The sequence below is a fragment of the Corvus brachyrhynchos genome, unplaced genomic scaffold, assembly GCF_000691975.1.
Source record: "Corvus brachyrhynchos isolate BGI_N302 unplaced genomic scaffold, ASM69197v1 scaffold310, whole genome shotgun sequence".
NCBI classification, from domain to species: Eukaryota; Metazoa; Chordata; class Aves; order Passeriformes; family Corvidae; genus Corvus; species Corvus brachyrhynchos.
Window position 1 is genome coordinate 2,749,164 of NW_008236213.1, and position 6,544 is coordinate 2,755,707.

A 6,544-nucleotide genomic window follows, 5' to 3' on the forward strand; every position below is an offset into this window, starting at 1 on the left:
ACTGTGGACTATTAAGCTAAGGGCTATTTGAAGCCAATTGAATGGTTTATCTCCATTATGTAGTATTCCTTCCTTGTCATGAGAGATAGTAAATAGAGGTTAAAAGGGTGCAAGTGTTTTCCAAATATGTCCCAGATGAATGCTGCCTACATTACATTTCTTCTGTTGAAGGATAAAGTCATGGTATACACCTTCTGCAAAATATTACACATCTGAATTCTAAATGTACTCAACTTCTGCCACCCATGAAGTAACAGCAAGTGAATATGCACTGTTTTATATTTTAAAAAAAACCTTAGAATAGTAACTGTGAATGACAAGAAACTGTTTAGATGAAAATAAATTATATTGAAGGAATTATGAACTAAACATTCAATACCAAGTGACTAATTTTCCCAAGATGCTTGTCTTTATCCTGCTCTTTTCTCTATGAAGTAAAATTCCTGTGTTTTCCCTAAAATTCACCTTTCTAACTTGTGAACTTCGAGCATATTAAATTTGAAATAAGGAGACCAGATTACTAGAATGATATCAGGATCTTGCACATACCTAAATATAAGCAGATCTCAATTTAAAGCCATTTTGTTTCATAGCGAATTCTATTTCCTTAGCCCTTTTTTCTTTAAAAATCTGTATCGGCACCAATTTGTGCCATTTTGTTTATTGCTGCCATTTTTTAATGACTAGATTAATTTAGAAACTTTGTACATCCATGTGAAGTTAAGAAAACCATTTTTGTAAGGATTTTCTGCAAGTTTTGCCCATCAATGTACATAGTACTAAGTTTTTTGAAAGTATGTGTATCTTTGTGAACTTTTTGAAAGACAGTGGTGATACTTTCTGTGAACTTGGTCATTTAGGGTCCTGAGGGAGCTGGCAGAAGAGCTCGCTAAGCTGTTCTCTATCATTTATTATCAATCCTAGCTAACTCGGTAGGTCCCAGTTGACTGGAGGTTGCCAAATGTGACACTCATCCACAAAAAGGGCCAGAAGAAGGATCCAGGGAACTACAGGCCTCTCAGCCTGACCTTGGTCCCCAGCAAGGTCATGGAACAGCTCATCAGAAGTGTCATCACACAATGCACACAGGACCGCCATGGGATCAGGCCAGCACAGGTCTAGGAAAGACAGGTCCTGCCTGAGCAACACCAAGTTGGGAGGTGTTCAAGAAATACTGGAAGTGGAACTTTGCTCTAATTGAGAAGGTGGTGATCAGTCAGAGGTTGGACCCTACAATTTCAGAGTTTTTTTCCAGCATAAAGGATTCTGTTATTCTGTAATTATTACAAATTGGCTCAAAAGAAATAGGCAAAACACCCTCAAAAAACAAGTACTGGGCCTGCTGTTTAGGAAGTATTCCTCTCCACTTCTCCCAAAACAAAGATACTACACTACAGTAATGTTGCCAGAAAGGCTAATAGCATATCTTTAATAAGTAAAGGCAAGTTTCTTGAAAATATTTTTTGAATTATGATGGCTATTGTGTATGCATTTGAAATATTTTGAGAGACATCAAAAAGCACAAGGGGTTTTTTCCTTCATAATGTGTGACACAACTGCCAGTGTTATAAAATGAAAATATCCAATTGCAGTGTGCAATACTGAGGAGAATCTGTTTCTCATTAGGCTCTTAATTGTTTATAATTGAATTACATACCTACCCTTTCATTAAAAACTTCCTCCTTGACCAACAGAGGAGGTACTCGATCGTCTTTTTTCTTTGCATAGCTGAGTAAAAATTATTTTCAGTTATATTGCAAGGGCAGTCCCATTTCAGTATGAAGACAATCAGAAAGATGCTTTCTCTAAGCAAGAAGACCTTCCTGGGAAAGGAAGGTGCTTTTACTGGAACATAAGACTCATTCCCTTCGCACCAGGGTTATCCATCCCATAGGTGTTAAAACCTAAGGAAGGCTGAAGGTTGCAGCCTAAGGTATATCCCTGACAGGAAGCCTTCCTTAGAAGACCTCTGTAAAAATCTCCTAAATTAAAGTATTCACATTACACCATCTCTTGTGTACATCTCTTGTGTAATTAACAGTGCTGTCATTATTTGCATGTGTAAGTCATATATCTGTATATCTGGATAAAACATCTTGCTATAAATCTGCTGATTTTTGTAAGCTTCACCAAAAGTAAGCCTCTTTGCTCACTACTAAAATTGTTGTTGTTTATTGTTGGGTTTTGCTATTGTTATTATTTTTATTATTAAATCCTTTCCATAGTCACAGACATTTCAGTGTCCTGTGCTCTGCAGCAATCAGGTGCCTAAGAGGCTAGGGGAGCATGGCCAGGAGACCTGACCCAAACTGGCCAAAGGGATATTCCATACACAGACCGACATGGCCAGGGTGTGAACTGGGGGGAGCTGGCTGGGAGGGACTGATTGTTGGTGCAGGATGACAGGCTGGGCATCTGCCACTGGGTGGTGAGCAACTGCATTTGAGCATCTCTTGCCTTTCTGGGGTTTTATTCCTCTCTCTCTTTCATTATTATTGTTGTTGATGATGAAGATGTTATTGTTATAATTAGTATTATTATATTTTATTTTGTTTCAATTATTAAACTGTTCTTATCTCAATCCACAAGTTTACCTTTTTTTTCTGACTTTTCTCCTTACCTGGGGAAAGTAAGCAGGCAGTTGCACAGTACTTAGATGCCAACTGGGTTAAACCATGACAAACAACTGGGGGATTTTAAAACTTACTCTGCACATCCATTCTCTGTTGAAATAAAATCCTCAAATTGATGGCATCTGCACAACAAGAAATGTGATTAAGAGTAGTAAGTGATATGCCTAATACACAGAGGGGGTTCCTTTCATCCTGCCATCCCAAAGCTCAAATATAGATTGGTGGGAGATAGTGCCTTGTATTTTTATAATGTTTTCTTTTCCAGTAAGTTGAATAGTGCTGTGACATGGTCATCCTTGACATCAGACTAGTAGGATGGCTCCTGTGTGCTTCATGACCAGCAGCCTTCCTTCTCATTACCCTTCAGGTTACTGTGTTCAGCTGTCCACCTACAACAGGTGGTCTCTGGCAGAAGCAAAGGTATGTGCAGTTCTGTGCTTCTTGGTCATTTTAATGTCAAGCAAACATTCCTGAGCATATTTAATTTACTAGCACAGATACATCCAAAAGGTCTAAGACCAGCTTGATTTGCTGAACAAGCAGGCTTTACTTTTTCTTATGCCTGCTTAGAAAGGGCTATTCGAGGCCATTACTCTAGGGCTTTGGGCAACCATTTGCTGGAAGACTGCAGACTGAAGTGAAAAAGTACTATCACACTGACACCACCCAGATGCTAATTAAGACTCCAAACATGCTTATGGTAATCTCTGATCATCACGTGTCTGTTAGACATGTCCATGACAGCACACACTAAGAAGCAAAAGACTAAATTTTACCCTTTTTAACATTGAAGGAGAAAAAATTGCTATAGATCAAGAGATTTTTTCTAGAGCTTCTTCCCTCTTTATCTTACAACTCCCCATCTATAACTGTTCAGCTTCATTGCATTATTGGGTTTTTTGTTTCAGGTTTTTTTAATTAATTATAGTTGCTTCCACTTTCTTTACTATTTCAATCAAATGAAACTTTTTTTTTAATCTGAGATTAAGTCAGATGATAAAATATAGCCAAAACATATATATAATGTATCATCCTCCATTACTTCGTAAAGTATAGTTTAGGGAGATTTTTGTCCCATCTTCTTGATTCCAATTCAAGAGATAAGACACCTTGAAATACAGAACTCCATGGGTTTTTATATGCATGGTAGCTATGGAAAACTGCATCTGCATTGATGCAATTATTTTATTTGCTCTGTATATGCATTGGTATATTTTGTTCTGCCATGTCTAATTCTGAGTCCTTGTAAAATGGAAACAGCAATCTCACCTTGCCTTTCTGTTCAGGGAGGCAAGGCAGAGGGCAGAAAAACACTTGAGAAAGCACCGGGCTGCAGAGGAAGCTCCACACCAATGCCATACCAGACTCCACCAAAGTACAAGGTTTTGTTTCCAAGCTACACACCAGCATTTCAGGTTCTCACCCCTGTTCCTGGAGAAAAATTGAGAAAGTAGTAGTGCAATCACATCCCTGTTTCTTTCCATTTCCATTAAAAACAATTTTAGCCCAGTAACTTCACCATCCTCACTTTTTCTCTTGATCTGCACTCAGTAAAAACCACTGGGAGGTAAAACATCTTGTAACAGCATAGAATGTAATTGCATTAGAGATATTGCTATTGCAATCCAACCCCCACTGTGATACAGGATCATAGCAGCTCCTTTCAATCTTCAAGATCCAGATTGTCTCTTTTTTTTTTTAGGTATTGGAGTATGCAAATATTTATACATCTTTCTGTATAGTTACAATTTCCAAGTACAAAACTCAGTCAAAATTCTTTTCATTGTTATGCTTTATAATCCAGTAATTTTTATTTTCCTTGCAGCCCCCTGTCCACAGCTATGAGCACTAGTTTTTCCAGAATACTTGCTGCAACTTATATGGCAGCCCTCGAGTATGTGTCATGATCTGCTGTGATAGAGCTATGAGTTCACACTATCAAAGACAACTGAATTATAATTAAAAACTCGGTTCTAAATCTGATAAAATATTTTAAGTAGCAAATTAACGATAGATTTTTCTGTAAAATTGCACACAACTGAAAAGCTTAATCATATTAAACAGTCAAATGACTCTGAAGTAAACTACTTCAGGAGTTACGAAATAGGTACTTGCATCCAAATTGAGGACAATTCCTATTAATAAAATGTATATAGTAGCAAATATGTACTTCCCTGAATTGATTTTTTTTTTCCTGCTGCATTTTCTGTGCTATTTTATTGATAAGATGAACAGGTCTGTGTATGTGTTATACATTCTGCGTTCATGAGAAACTATTTGCATTATCCAGCCTGAGGCTTCAAGAGAATAAAGACCTGAATTTGTTGTATTTGGAGGGAACAAAACTTAGAAAGGCTAAGTAGCTAGCACTAGTGGATTATAATGGTATTCTGGATCAGTCAGAGCTGGAAAAGATTAAATCTGCTTTCTTAATTTTTGAGTGGAAAGGATTGACTCTTTCTTCTTAATGTTTTAGTATGTGCAGTGTGCCCTGACATACCCCATCTGTCTGTCGCTGACCATTTTTACCAGATAACTTTGAAAAAACACAAAGGCTGATCAGGCAAACAGGTTGAGGTACTGATGAAGCTACCAGTGACTGTGACAACTTTCCTAAAAAATGTGTTTCTGCAAAGGCTTGCAATTTTTATGTTGCCAGCGTTTTACCCCAGGTACACTGAAAGCAGTATGACTGCATTGTAGCTGCTGTGTAGTTTGAAGGCTTACAGACACTTTGAGTACTGGAATTATATTAGACTCAGCAGTGCCCCGCGACACAATTTAATTTACTCTGTTTCTCAGAGCAACAGGTCTGAGAATTAATTGACCATTAGAACTCTCCTTCTCAAGCACCTAAACTAGCTTGAGATCTCTACACTGTCTGAAAACCCAATTTAGGATGCATCCAAAGGAGCCATTCACTTTGTGTGCAGCCTTGATGCCCCATGTGGGACACAGCCTGGGGCACTACTGCCTGTGAGTGTTGCTGTGACACACATCACCCCTCTAGCAGAGCAATATTTAATATAAAAAGTATGGCCATTGAAATTGTGGCCAGAAGCAGAAACCTGTGAATCTAGAATTAGACGGATCAGTCTTTATAGCCTGGGATTAAGGAATCAAGCTAAAACCAGCCCAATCCAACTTAATGTGTAGAGGAACAAAAAATGCCACTAAGAGGCCTGGAAGAGTGTGGCCAGCAGGTCAAGAGAGGTTGATCCTCTCCCTCTACTTGGCCCTGGTGAGGCCACATCTGGAGTACAGTGTCCAGTTCTGGGCTCCTCAGTTCAAGAAAGACAAGGAGTACCAGAGACAGTCCAGTGGAGGGCAACAAAGATGATGAGGGGGTCTGAAGCACCTGTTTTATGAGGAGAGACTACAGGAGCTGGGCCTGTTTGGTCTAGAGAAGCCTGAGAGGACATCTCATTGATGCGTATGAGTACTTCAAACGCAGGTGCCAACAGGATGGTGCTAGACTCTTTTCAGTGGTGCCCAGCAACAGGATGAGATGCAATGACCATAAATTAAAACAAAAAAGTTCCACCTAAACATGAGGAAGAACTTTACATTGAGGGTGGCAGTGCACTGGAACGGGCTCCCCAGGGAAGTCATGGAGTCTCCCTCTCCTGAGACATTGAACACCCACCTGGATGTGTTCCTGTGGCAGGGGTTTGGACGAGGGGATCTCCTGAGGTCCTTTCCAACCCTAACGATTCTTTGATTTTGTAAAACGGAGTAGATGTAACTTGCACATAACAGACATGGCACGTTTCAGATAAAAACACTACAAAGTAAATTTTACTTTCTATTTGCCAGAGCAGACAACGCACACCAGAAAGGCTGAAGGCTTCGGAGTTTTGTTTCACGTCCCTGACACTTCGGGCGTGGGGTCAGTGTAACCACCAGCTCTC